Consider the following 14074-nt stretch of genomic DNA (forward strand, 5'->3'; position numbering starts at 1 on the left):
AGCGCTGAAGGACCCACTAACTGCCTGCGGCGACTGGCGAGGAGGGCTGGTGGGAGGCAGTGCGGAGGGACGTCAGCCTCCCACRGCGGGGCAGGAAGCTCCCTCTGGCTCAGCTCCATCCCCACGTGTGTAACAGCCCATCACTGCTCCCAGCTGGGAGGCTCCAGCCAGCTSCCGGGGCACAGTCCCCATCTGGGGGTCTCTGGCGGTAGGACAGACCCTGTACYGCAGCCCTCCTCTGCTTCCCAGTGGACAGGTTTCTTCGCTAGAGGCTGCTGCCTTCCTAGGAAAGCCCACGTTTTCTACTCTCCCCCTTTAGAGACTGTATTTTAGGTGCAACCAATTTATTCTTTAAGACAGTCCTTTTGAAGAAGCAGTAAACTCTCAAACTCCCTGCGCCCCTCTGCTTGGGCCTAGCTCCCGAGAGCAGCTGCTTTCTTCACCSCCGGCAGCACTGGGACTGTCCTCGAGGACAAAAGCTCCTCTGCTGAAGCCAGCTCTGCCCGCTCTTCTGCCACGCGCTACGACCCGGAGAGACGTCGCAGCTCCCGCTGGGTGACAGCACGGCATTCCCGTACGCGAGGGCTGCCAGTCGGTCCTGCGKTTCCTCAGCCATAATGCGCCCGCTCCGTATGCAGCGTCCAACACCTGCAGCCCACCCTGAGCCCCAGCGAAGCCGAGTGCAGGGTTCACGCTGGCCTGTCCCCTCGCTGGAGAAACCCAGAGTTCTTCAGCTTTGGTGCTAAAAACAGGTAAAACTGCAGGGGACACAAGCGTGTCGTGTCCCCTCCAGCCSCAGGACTGCGGGTCTCTTTGGGAGGGCAAGGCTGGGTACCCACCTTTCCCCTCTCCCATTAACGCCACCAGCACGGCAATTGCTCCACGGCCGACCCCAGCGGAGTGGCTGTGGTTTTGCGCAGACCYTGTATCCCTGCAGCGCCTGCACTGATCCCTCCTACGCTACCTTTAAGCTCGGCAAGTGAGTTGCAAACATGCTGCAACGGAGTTTGACGTGGGCTGCGCAACCCGGCTCAGGCCTGGGGGCGCGCGTGTTGCCAGCTCATGCAAAACGCTGGCGGTACCAGGTCTCTCCTGTGATTTTTCCCTAGTAAGACACAAGCTGTGCCGTCTGCACTACCAACACATCTCTCCCYGAGGTCCAAGGTGGTGCACGCAGATCGCCAGTACTTTGGGGACAGAGGAAGAAAAGGAAGCTTCTTCGAGGGATGCCTGAACCACAGGTGACTTCCCGCAGAGCTATCTGCAGCGAGCTGCAGGCAGCCCCCGCGGTCGCACCAGGCACCTCTGCAAGCACGTATCGTGCGGGACACGGATTTGAGCACAAAGTACGTCAGGCTGGCTGAAGGAGAAGATCAGGAGTGACGCTCTTCCTGGCCGCTCCATCCTTGCCCACACAGCTGGTGGGATGACTCCATGCAGCTGACGGTGCGACGTGATTAGCAAACAAATGATGCATTTGCACCAGGAGCAAAGAAAAGGGAGGAAGGGAGGGGAAAGCCAGAGAAATGAGCCACATATACGGATGGTAGCACGCAGCGGTGAGCTCTTTAAAAATCTGCTGAGGAAGGCACTTGTACAGCACATGGTTGGGTCAGATCAATGAAGCTGCAAAGTGCCTCGCTCCTGGCAGCCACACAAATCCACTTTCTAATGAAATTTACTGCAAGTGGAATTTAGGTCACTACTCGGAAGCATTTAGTTTATTCCAGGCAGCTTTTAAAATATTTAAGAAATAGCTGTCAAATTAAGCCTGATCGTATCTGACTCCAAGGCCCAACTTGGAGGCGCAGCAGATTTTGTAGCTAGAGCGTAGAAATTTTTTGAAGCTTTTTTGATTTCTCCCCCTGCCCCCATCATCGCAGCACGGTGAGTGAAAGCAGACCATCCCCAGCCGTGCTATCCCGGCGTGGCGGGGAAGGCGGATTAAGGGTCCAAGGGATGCTCAGGCAGTACCTACACCTCACACAAGCCTCCTCTCTCCCATGGGACCGGAGCGGTGAGAAACCCGGGCACGACCTCCCTCTGGCCCGTGTCTCTCTCCAGCTGTAAACTGCAGGATTTTATTTGCTGCTGAAAGGTAGCCGATATCTGTTATGAGATCTGGAGGGAGACAGCCCGAACACCAGCCCCAGGGSAGCAGATCCCTCTTGCATCGCTCACTGCGGAAGCTCATTTTGCTGTAGCCCCTGCTGCTGCTGGTGGTGGTGATGGGGGGAACATTCACATCTTGGAACATTTGAGGTAACTACATTAAATCCAGGAAAGGGTCTGGCCTGGTGTAGCAGTTGCTAACAGCGTTCCCAGATGTTAGGCTCTACGAGTGCTGCCAAAGCCTCTTCAGCGGGTAGCRAGGAGGGAGGAAAGGTGGAAACCAGGCAGTTCCTTGGCTGTTTACACAGCAGAAATGTCCACAGCCCCAACTCTCCGTGCTGTCAATTCCTGTACAAATCAGAGCAAAAGCACACGTTTCCTCTTCTGACAATGCAAAGTTCAACAGTTTGCATAAGRCATTGATAGGATTAACTAATTCCTGACCCAGCTCAAGGTCCACCCAACARACATGGACCCGTGATTTTCTGACCTAAGCAGAAACCAGGAGCAGGTGAGGTGAGAGCGAGAGGAGGCTGGGGAGCACCGTCTGGCTCCGCCAGTGCCATCCCAGCAGAGAAGCACCCAGAGGAGGGCAACGCGGGAGCCTCAGGGCTAGCGGGAGCTGTCGGCTCGGCGCGAGAGGAGAAAACGTCTCCAGAGAAAGGTGCTCGCTGGAAAACGCTCTGGAGGCCAAAGCAGCTTTCACTGCTGCTGCATGCACCAGCCTCTTCTCGCTGCATCCCCTCGTCGCGGGGCCCCGCTTGCCTCCGGCCCGGCCCCCAAGCGATGAAGCAAAACCTGTGTGCGACATGCAAACGCTTCTGCCTCCTCCTCCACTTGGTTGCATGTAAATACGCATTTCATGCTCTACCGATGGAGGATTTGCTTTGCACTGAGCTGCTCGCTGGCCCTGGCCACCGGTCYGGCTTTGCACCAGCACCAGCGACCCAGGAGCTCCCTTCCTCCATCGTTCCCTGGCGCGCTGAGCCGAGGCCGGAGGGGCCCACGGGATGCACTGCCACCGCGCAAGCGCCATGCCTCCCTGCTCGACCCGTCGGGTGCCGCAAAGCCTGTCCACAGCCACGAACAACAGGGACGGGCCGCTCGTCTTCCTCCAGAGAAAATATCCTCCCTCCACAGCTCCACAAGCCTATCTTAAAATCAAGAAGTACTAAGCACCCTGTCAGGGGGATATGGCCTTCTTTCCCCCCACCCTGTGGACAAGGGTCCCCCACCCCTGGGGCCGGGGAGCTCTGCACGGTTTCATGCTCTGCACCCATCCCTGCTGCCACTGGCTGCACGAAGCAGCAATTCCTTTCCCGGTCCCAAGGGATTCAGAGMACAGGCCCCATATTTTAAGTTTTGAGCGTTCCACATGAACCAGTTGAGGAGGGAGGCAAGCAGGACGTCCTGCTGCAGGTTATGTTTTCCCACATCTTTATGGCACCTTAGCCAGGCCCAATTTTCCTATCCCACAGGAAATTCCAACATTGACATCTCCAGATCAGGYCAAATTCAGAGGGAAAATACTTTCTTTTGCAGAAAACTTAAAAAAGAAGTTGCAATTCTAGAGCACTGGAATGAGGATCACTTTAAAAAGAAACATTCATAGCATCATGACRCCCCAGCCTGGCTGGAGTACACGAGCAGCATCCTTCAGCCCGGGGATAGTTAGGATGAGCAACACCTTCCTAACGAGACCATGGCTCGGCCAAACGCCACCTTTCCTCCTGGGAACGCTCTGTGATCCTTCAGCACGATCATCTGCAAACCTGTGGGAATACGTAAGAGCCAAATGGTGACTGCATTCTCCAGAGCTTAGAAATGGGGCTCCTGGAGGAAGATGGTCAGACCAGGGCTTCAAGACCTGGATTCTTGTGTAGGAGCAAATCCCTGACCCAATCAATAAAAATAACCTCCTCAAAGAGTGCCTGGAAGGGAGAATCATCCCTGAACCTGGAGGACTACCTTAGTCTACAACACAAACGCGCAAGTTCCTGCGAAGGGGTCGGCTATTGCTTGTACCTCGTGCCTTGGGTTGGCAGATGAGCAGGGACCGGTTCACCACCTAGTTACTGCTGCTCGTCTCACTGACGGGGTGTACAGAAAAAGGTGACAGTCTATAATATCCAGGGGGTGAAGAGGGGCAGCTCTCAGAGTCTCCAGTCCTGGTGACATTTCCAAGCCCAGCATATGGAAAGCACGGAGGACACGCAGCGCCTGCTCAAGCCAAGCAAAAACCTCACACGCAGCATTGGTGAGAAGCCAGACAGCCTCACTCTACCTTCACCAAGATTGAGTTTCCTCTTCTTCCATTTAGCAGRTCCTGATTAGCTCCTGCTAGTCAGAAAGACGATGAGAGTGGCTGCCCTGCCTTAGCGGGTCGTACAGACTTTATCAGGCATGAACCTCCTCATCGCATGGCATTGCGGGTGGCACTACCACTTACCACGGGTGCCTGCAAGCACAGCAGAGAGGGCACCGACCCTCTTTACTCCACCTGCAACCAGACCTCTCTGGTCGAGTTTATTTTTTTTTTCCCTGTGTTATGAAAGAAAGAATAGTTATTGCAGAAAATTTGCGTCCTAATCCAAGAATGTTGACCAGAAGTTTTTATGGTCTCTAAAGAAGTTTGCTGCCCAAACTGGCTGAAAAATCAAGTGTGAAGGTCCCCAGGGAAGTCCCCTGGCAAGGGCTGACCCTCGGGTATGGTGACAGCATCGCAGCCCTATTCTGGCATGCGTTCAGGCATCTTCCTAGCAGGGAAAGGAATCAGCTGTGTATCAGAAAAAGCAGTGTTTCCTGAAACCCAAACGCAACCCAAATACAAGGTACTGCTCAGCAGCGTGCGTGACGCTACCTTACTGCACACACTCATTTTTGCAGTGAAGATCTGGCTGTTACCCACACACCAGCCGGCTCTCCCGGGGTAGCGCTGCCGTCTGGCGGGGCAGTTTCTGTGGAGACCASATGTTGGCCAGTAGCTAGCAGAGTTTGAGACTGACCTCACCTGCAGCACTGAGATCTCCAGGACCTTCAGTCCAGCAGGATTTTATTTGCAATAAGAACACCTGCTAAAGACATTAAAAAAGAAAAGTTATGTTGTCAGAAGTACGAGAAAAGCTTGCAAACCGTTTGTGTTTGCTATCGTAGGTTCACATTACAGCAAAGCTGATGACTGATCTCTTTCCCATCCAAAAAGCACAACGAGTAGAACTTTTTCCCTGAAAGCCATGGGACCAGGAAAGCACGACCTCCTTGTTGAGAATCAAGAAAAGAGCATCAGCTAGACTAAGCAGTGCCAGTGAGGCTGCAACTCCACAACCAGCARAGCTGATCTAACAGCTCGATGGTGCCAAAAGGCAGAGGTCTGGCTCCTCACCATGTCCCGCTCCTGGCTGCCCTGCCCCCAGCATCCACCAGGACGTTCTGTGGGTCAGCTCAGCTCATTAATCCAGCAAAAACCAATAAAGTGCTTTCAGCAAAACACAATAAAATGCTTTTCTGCCAGGCTGGTGAGCTCCCAGCAAGGGGCAAGAAGTTGCGGACCGAGAGCACAGTAAGCAGCGCGGCTCTCCTGCTGCAGCGCCGGGCTGCTGCACCAGCTCCCGTCTCGCGCGCTCGGACCGACCGGAGGAACCGTGGCAGGGCACAGGGCTGAAACGGCAGAGAAAAGCCATGCACTGGCAAAWGCCCCAGGACTCAAGAGTGCATGAGAAGAGCAGAGGGGAGATCCAGGCCTGCAGGAACTGGGATGCACACGTGTAATGATTTAATGCTACTTCAGTCCATTGAGCAATTTTCAAGCAGGCTGACAGCATCAGAGAAAGGTCAAAAGCTATAGAAATCCACGGGCAGTGTAGGGGCTCTCCTGCTTTAGGAGCATAAGCACAGTGCAAGGGCAGGGCTTGGAGGGCAACCAGGACTATAACCTGCCAAAGAGCAGCATTCCCTCCAGCAAGCAAAGGCCTTGCTCCAGCAAAGCGTGCTTCCTCTCAAGCTCGCAGTCAGCACGTGGAATTTGTCCAAGCAGATAACTCATTGCTCTGGAGACTCATGTACTCATGAGATGAACTATTCTTACCCACTCAGGAAGGAATGTCTTTCAAACAGCACAAACAAGTGCATAGCTCAACCTTATCACAGCACACAGGAGGCAAACTACAGAGAAAGGTCCTCCAAACAATTACTCATGCTTCAGTGGTAAGGTTTTATTTACMAAAATCACAGAACCACAGTAGTGGCCAAAGCACTTTGCTCACAACCTCCTTCCCAGCAGGGGAAGGAAAACAAATGGAGCATGCTTGGAGAGCTGGGGTAAATCACAGCATCGAGGGCCCAGGAACGAGGGAGTAAAGGCTTGATAGCTGCATTGGAGGGCTCTCGCCAAAGAGCTCCTGCCACTGACTCATGTAGCACCCAATGGGAAGCTCAGCCTAACCTGAGCGGAAGGATTTGGTCAAGAACCAAAAGGCTCATCTAGGCTGAAATATAGATGGCTTTGAAATACCCCTGCTCACCCTGGAAACAGCAAAGCTGGGCCAACATCCAATCAAGGCAACTGCAGCTTCTTTAAAATAAGAGTAGCAAGATCATGAACTGGTGAGCATCTTGGCTTAGAAAGAAACTATCAGCTACAGAGACCCTCAGGCAAATGTAACACAAGCTGACCTTAGAACTGCAGGAATTCAGTGGTCCATCTGGCAGTAACTCTATGCAAATCTCTTCTGACTCAAGCTGCAGGATCTCAGCCTGCCTCACCAGGGCACGACATACATCCCTGGCTTTTGCTTCTATGTGTGCTCCCTCCATCTCCTTGAGTATTTTCTAAGCATGAGCAGGTCCCATAGATGCAGGCACCAACTATGCCCTCCAGCTCCCTCTGCACCCATCCTGGGTGCAGTAAGTTCTCAGCTGCCATTTAAAAGGCTCACAGCAGCTTTAAGTGGTAGGAAAAAAAAATCAAATGGGCAATTGATAAGCAAACCTGGGCACACCCATCTTCCTGGGGTAAAGAGACACTACAGAACAGGCAACAGGGAAAGAGGAAAGAAATCAGGGAATACATCACTCACTGCTCCAAACAGGCATAAGCTGCTTTTACAATGCAATCTGAGAATCACTTCAGCTGATAAATAAGATACTTAAGTATGATTTGCAATTTACACAGCTCAAAATACACAGCTGACCCATTTTTCCACAAGTCAGTTCTGCTTTTCTAGAAATTAAGTATGTTTACAATCTCTAATCCACTTTACATGTCAGTAAACAGAGACCTCAGTGCACTGAGTCTACAGAAGCTGCGTCCTGACTACGCATCAGCCCGAAGAGGCTTTTACCATAACAGTGCTTCTAGCATAACTAATCAACTTCAGATGCTGGACTGTTTTTTGCAGCAAGAACCCAAGAGATCAGCTTGGATGAGCTGGGAACTATGCTTGGCAGTCATGTGCTTATGACCATAACGAGACAGAGTATCTGCCAGAAAACACTGGGGAAAAAGTATGGTTTCTTAAAGGAACATGGTGGCCAACCTCCAATTGACCTACTCTGAATTCAAAATCTTTGAAAATAAACATTATTTTTTCTACAAGGTCAAGGTCCACAAGCCACAAGGTCAAAAAGATATGTTTCCTTGAAAATAAAACAAATGCAGAAAAGCTACTACATATTTCTTACAGTATTTCAGTGTATAGAAATGTTACTGTCTCTCAGTCTTAGGCTCATCTAATGCTCAGTCTTAGGCCCATAATTCCGTGTCCAGGGCCCTTAAGGGCCATGTGCAGACCTGGTCCTTAAAAATCAAGGGAGGTATTCAGGAGCCACACCACTACAATCAGGATTACTCTTCATCTAGACACTGCTTCTTTTGCTCATTTATTAGCACTCTGACTCCTCTTAGGCTACGAGCGCCAACCCATTTCAGCTGCCTCACCAAGGCAATCCAAGGAGCCTCCATCCCAACACAAAACACCACATTAGGTGAGGAAACCAGCTCAACACTGGCCCTCAAACCAAGAACTGCTCCCCCCTCAGATGTAAAGGGCTTCAAAATGTCTGCTGAACCCCTACAGTACCAGCAGCTAGTGATCATCCCAAGCTGCACCATCAACTACTCACAAAGGTGCCCATCACTCCTTTAGATACTTCTTTTTAAGGGCTGCGAGTGCTGTAGCACAACCAGCATTGCTCAGGACTGGTGCTGGGTTCTGTCCTGCTTGAAATTCTGAACACAGAGCTTTTATGGGCAAACATTACTGAGAAATGCTGCACTCAAGCCAAGGAGCCAGTATGGCCACTATGAGCTTTAACAGCTTCTGCAGCACTTCACACAAGCATTAAACACAGGGAAAACACACAGCTTGTACTGAACCCAGCAACTAGCACGGGTTCACTGCATTTCACAACATGTGAAGGGGTATTAGAATGTGAGAACTGCAGATTCAGTGGAAATTCCTTCTTACTATGAAAGGAAATCTAGTAGCCAAGCTCTTCACTGTCCAAATTAAAAGTTACAGTACTAGCTGCCATCAGCAGCGATACATTTTACTACTCAAGCAAGACTTGGTATGTGCAACTTCAGCTGTCCAAGCAATCTCTTCCAGTACTGGAGGTAGTCATTAACTGTATCAAACACCCAGCAGACCTGCCTCCCCTCCAGACACAGACAAATTGCTTAAGAGAAATTCCTGGATGTTCAACAGCCAGTGCTGGAGATCACATGGACTTCACTGCTAGTGCAGCAGATCAGTTATATAATCCACATGCAAGCTGGACAGCTGCCAGTTTGAATAACCGAATTCTTGAACTGGAATGTAATCCCACTGTGGCCTTGCTGCATGCATATCTGATTAAAGGAAGAAAGTCTCCGGGTTCTCGAGTTTCGGTGAAATTCGACCATTCCATGGAGCCTCACACCCTCTAGTGGACAACAGAGCTTGTCACACCGAGGAGATAGTCTCAAATTCTTCAGGGCTGCTCTAGTGACTGCCAAGGCTGAATTACTCCCATAGATCCTCAAAGCACCACATCTAGGGAGCACTGTATGTCACTGGACTGTGACTGCCCTGGACAAAGGTCACAAGTGTCTGCATACAAGAAGTAATTTTATTTGCCTATGGGAACTTGCAGCGTGTTAAAAATTGTTTTGTTTACTCTCTATAGCAAGTGTTAAATAAGGAGAATGGAACAAGAGTCAGCTTTGAGAAGTGGATTTTATTCATGCTTACCATCTTATTATCTAAAAGGACCAAACATGGGAAAACTGAACTGAAGGGCAGGAACAGGTTTTCATCATCATGCAGTAAGATCTTCCAGTCCAGCCACCTGGAAAGAAAYGATCAGGACATTCAGTTAGAGCAAGCATACTGCACGGAAAACTGGGCAGATGACAGGGCTGTTCAAAGTGTATGCCAGGTAGTTAAACGGAGCAAATCTGTCAAGAACCACTAGTGATCCAGGGCCCTTTTGCAAATAATTACATTGCATGTTAATTGAAATAAGAAAATRTTTTGTCATTTAAGTTTGTTGACAGAAAATCCCTCAAACAAATTAACATTGTTTTTAAAACAAAGACTCTTCAAGCTTAGAGATTTTTTTCTAACTTAGGTCCAACTCTTCCATCTTATGCAAAAGTCTGACAAGTTTTAAATATAGCTGTGTATTTACAGATTTTGGATTTAAAGGATATACTCAGCTCATTTTCCAGTTGCAGCTAGGGTCAGGCTATACACAATCACCCTACCCAAGGCTTCATAAATGCTTTGTTCTGATAGCTCATGTGGTAGAAAATATCAATTTTTAACCCAGGAAAGAGTGACATTAGTTAAAGTGAAAGGAAACGCTCATTCAAACAAAACTGGAAAAAGATGCCTGTCTGAAGAAACACAAAGATGAAGTGTTTTCTAATTGCAGCCTGAGTCTGTTAGATGGCTCTGACAAGATTAATCCAACATTAGAAGACAAATCAGAAAGAAAGGATCAGTTACAGCTTCAAAGCATGCAATTACTCATCAGAGAGCAGAGAGTCAGCAAGTTCAACTCTGTCACCTAGGAGGAGGCGTAGACTAAGCAGCCACTTGTGGTCAGCAGGAACATCTAAACAGAAGAGCAGAAAGTATTAAGCACAGCACATTTTGACATGTGTAGACTGGAAAGCTGCTTAAGAGGTTTCTAAGCTTTAAAATACCATGTAGTTTTAACAAACACCTGGCACAAGAGCCCAGCCTGCAGCCCAGAAGTGAACTTCCCTCTCCCTAAGCACTTCAGGAAACTCCATCATCTTTCAGCCACTGCACTTCAATCACACATGACAATTTTGCTTTGATTCAAAAGTCATCCAAATGGCGGGATATTCACCTTAAAACAGTCCGCAAAGGACCAGAAAGGAGATGTTAAATTGCATCACAGTTACAATCACACCTAAGGTACAGTACTTGCTTAGGCAGGATCTTTAGGAAAAAGCAATACCCTTTGCTTCTTGAAACATTAGATACCTATGAGGAAAGAAATAAGCTTTCATATYCATCTGCAGAGCACTGCACTAAAGTGTGCTCCACATTGCCTGTTAGCTTTGCAAGCTTAAAGCCAGCTGCAGGTAACTCTACAGATTCTTTCACCAATGTAAGATAATAATGCATTTTCAGAATAATCTTGTGTAAAAGATGGACTGAACCACTCTGCCACAGGTGCTTGTCATTTAAAATAGCAGTTGCTTTGTTATCTCATCTAATAAAGCAATCTAGTTTTACTATCCTCAAATAATCTCTCAACTTTTTTTTTTTTTAAATGGAAATACAAGGTGTAAAACTAATTATCTGGCAGTAGCAGGCTCATCATAACAAGAGAAGACCACAAGATTATTGTGAAAAAGCTCTCCTAATACAACACTACCTAGAAAGGAGCCACTGATATGCCTCTGCTTGGAAACTGGAGAGCTCCCAATTCTTCACATGATGACATATGACTAGAGGCATTGCCAGCTTTTCTGAGGGCAAACTACCACCACAGTGCCTGGAATAAAGCCAGTTTTGGAGCAGCCGGTTGCTGATAATTCAAACTAAGAAACTTGCATCTTACAGCCCAGCATGGGCTTCCTTCCTAATCCTGCTGTGCAAGAGGCCCAGAAAACCTAACACCAACTACACCGCAGAACGCCAACAAGACTCTGCCCCGGGAACTGCCAGTGAGGCTCATTGCTGATACCCGTGGGGCTCTTCGTAGTAAGGGAGGATTTTAACAGGAAGYGTCCCCAGCCCACAGACACCCTTTAACTTGTGCTACTACCTGGGTTCCTTTGCCTCGTCCTGGGCCTTGCTAACCATACGCAGCCTCTCTGTTTGTGGACACAAAGAATTTTACTTGCCCAGGCTTTTAGTTGGAAATCTAGCTAAAGCTAGAGACTGCTGTCCTATACAGACATGTCTTCTCTGGATCAGCATCATCTAGAAGCATCTAGGACAAGCAGCACATCACTACCCAGCTCTCTAAAGTCCTTTCCCATAGCATTCCTGCCATGAAAATTTCCAGTAGCACACCAGCACCAGTTACTGCTTTTGGCCATCACCTTCTTTCCAGCATGTAGGAAGCTACTCTCAGACTGTGGGTGTTATGGTAAAATGACACTATCAGATTAAGCACACAGCTGACCAGATCACAGATGGAAATGCAACTGCTTTTCTGTGCGAAGAGCGAGAGCACACAACACTCAAGTTGGTTTGTACTGAGAGTGGAAGGTCAGGTGTGTGGCCAGCAGAAAGCCTGCTAGCACAGCATTAACCTCTCAGATGGGTCTGAGCAAACCAGAGCCAGCAAAGTGAGCTTCTACTGGCTCGGTGTCACAGGGACGCAGCACTCTGATATGGCATTAGGAAGCCCAGAGGCAGAAGTACTATTTCATTTCTACCAACATAGATAAAGTACAARCTGTGTTTCTTCAAAAATGCATTGCCTGGAGGACAAGCAGATGGGACACACAGAATTAACACAGAGCTTGTTAAACCAGCAGGATGCAGAACCACAGCGTGCTGGAGCACCTGTGATAGCACCTTGTTCAGGTACTGCTACTTAGTGTCTGATTTGTAAGACTTGATTAGAAATGCAAACTTTGTTTCTACAAGAAATACAACATTTTGGCAGCTATTGCACGGACGCAGTTCACACTGCGGTCTCTACAGTACAGCGTAGATCCCTAACAGAAAAAAAGCRAAGTATGGCAGGGAGAAAAGGGGGGCAGGAAAGCCAGCTTCTCCTCCCTCTCCTGCTTCCAGCTACACAGTCTGTCCTCTCCCACGTCACCTCTGATACTGTTGCTCTTCCCATAAGCATCTTTACTCCACTAAATGTAGTATAAAGCTACCCACTTTTCCCCACCTTGGCTTGTTTTTACTGTTTTACTGGGTTAAATCAGCTCACAGAGGCCTAACAAATCCTAGAGCCAGCTCAAGATATGCAAAAGGGAAATTGAGCAGGGATCGGGGGAGCAGGGATCGGGGGAGCAGGGATCGGGGGAGCAGGGATCGGGGGAGCAGGGATCGGGGGAGCAGGGATCCCATTCCAGCAGCAATGATATGTTAAGTCAGTTTGTCCTGAACTGCACTTAGAGAGCTCAGTTATTGCTAACACATCAGCTGCAGCCACTCGCAAAGCATCGTCTGAGGGCAAAGCTGGTTAAAGGAGTGCCTTCCAGCTTTTCAGTTGTACTGGAGCAACCATCTGGGGTGACCTCCCTATGAACCAGATCACCCAGCTGATAAGAACAACAAGCAAAAAAAGTGCTTTTGCGAAGCCTTTTTTTTCCAGAAGTCTAGATCACTCTGGAGTTGTGTTCACAGTGCAGGCCTTCCTCACCCTCCCCCTTCCCATACTTGTGGAAACACGTGTTCTCCTTAGCTGTGACCTCTTCAACTGAGCTAGTCAGATGTAGGAGGAAAAGAAAAAAAAAAAAAAAGAGGAACACTACACACAATTGTAACACAAGAACAAAAACACACAACCTCAAACTTTTACAAATTTCTCAAGTAAAGAATCCTAACACTGAGTATACCCCACTACATGGAAAATAAAAGTTTGGGAATTCAGACAGCACCAGTGATAAATTAAGTGAGAACATAYCAGCTATGTACCTACAGTCTAACTCCAATGTCTGTAAAACCAGCTTGTAAAGGAAGGGCAGTACCAGATTCCTTTTCATAGATGCTTTCCAAAAGAAGATGTGGTATACATTAAGGAAACCAATGTGCAAGCCATGAAGTATACCTTTTCTTGCCTTAAAATAGGAATTGCTTGTATGCAGTATCATACATGACCATCAAAATGCTCCATGAATGCTCACACCTGTTACTGCATAGGACAAACTCAAGCACAGAGTCTGYGTGGGAATTAATCTCGGGCACGGGTGAGGCTCGCCGGTACGAGGCCGAAACCACCTGGCTCCAACCACACAGCAGCCGCTTCCCAAGCCCTGGGCTCTCTGCAGCGCCCACGGGTCTCCAGTGCTTCTGCACAGCTGCACCCTACACACAAGGGGACCCAAGAGGAGGACTTGCATTTATTCTCACTTACCTGATGAGCAGAACCGTTAAATGCAAACTTAATGACTTTCCCTCCTGATTCCAAGTTGTGGCATCTTCAGAGCTAAATTCTGGCAGGAAATTCTGGGAAAACCAAGTTCAGAGAAACCCCAGACCRAAGGCCCAAGGCGGACGTCAGCCCCGGGGCCCGCTGACGCGCTGCGCCCGCCCAGCGAGCGCGTCCAGCCCGCCCTCCCAGGCCCTGCACCCTGCTCCCACCAGCACTCGCCCTCCTCCAGCCTCGGCCCCACACCCCGCACCCCCATCACCCTCCTGCACTGTGCACCCCACACCCGCACACCCCAGCGCGGGTCCACAGGCTCCCAACACCTCCCCCCCGAAGCACAGTCCAAGACAGGCTTGTTGCCTGTGGGACACCCCAGCTGCCCCCC

General features: G+C 49.3%; 1 long non-coding RNA gene and 1 other non-coding gene across 3 annotated transcripts; both read right to left on the bottom strand.

The window, feature by feature from the left end:
- Positions 1–1729: 1729 nt before the first annotated feature.
- LOC146595935 (uncharacterized) lies at positions 1730–13923 on the bottom strand. Of its 2 annotated transcripts, XR_014895794.1 has the most exons (4): positions 13675–13923; positions 10162–10209; positions 9342–9438; positions 1730–2460 (listed from the first exon to the last, which is right to left on the bottom strand). It is a non-coding gene; the product is annotated as an uncharacterized LOC146595935 (long non-coding RNA). The 2 variants fall into 2 exon arrangements; XR_014895793.1 differs by lacking the exon at positions 1730–2460 and having other exon boundaries at positions 9308–9438.
- On the bottom strand, positions 13394–13575 carry LOC146595936 (small Cajal body-specific RNA 16). Its single transcript, XR_014895828.1, has one exon.
- Positions 13924–14074: the final 151 nt, after the last annotated feature.

This window comes from Rhea americana, unplaced genomic scaffold, assembly GCF_003343005.1.
Source record: "Rhea americana isolate MKP2758 unplaced genomic scaffold, rheAme1 scaffold_21, whole genome shotgun sequence".
NCBI lineage: Eukaryota > Metazoa > Chordata > Aves > Rheiformes > Rheidae > Rhea > Rhea americana.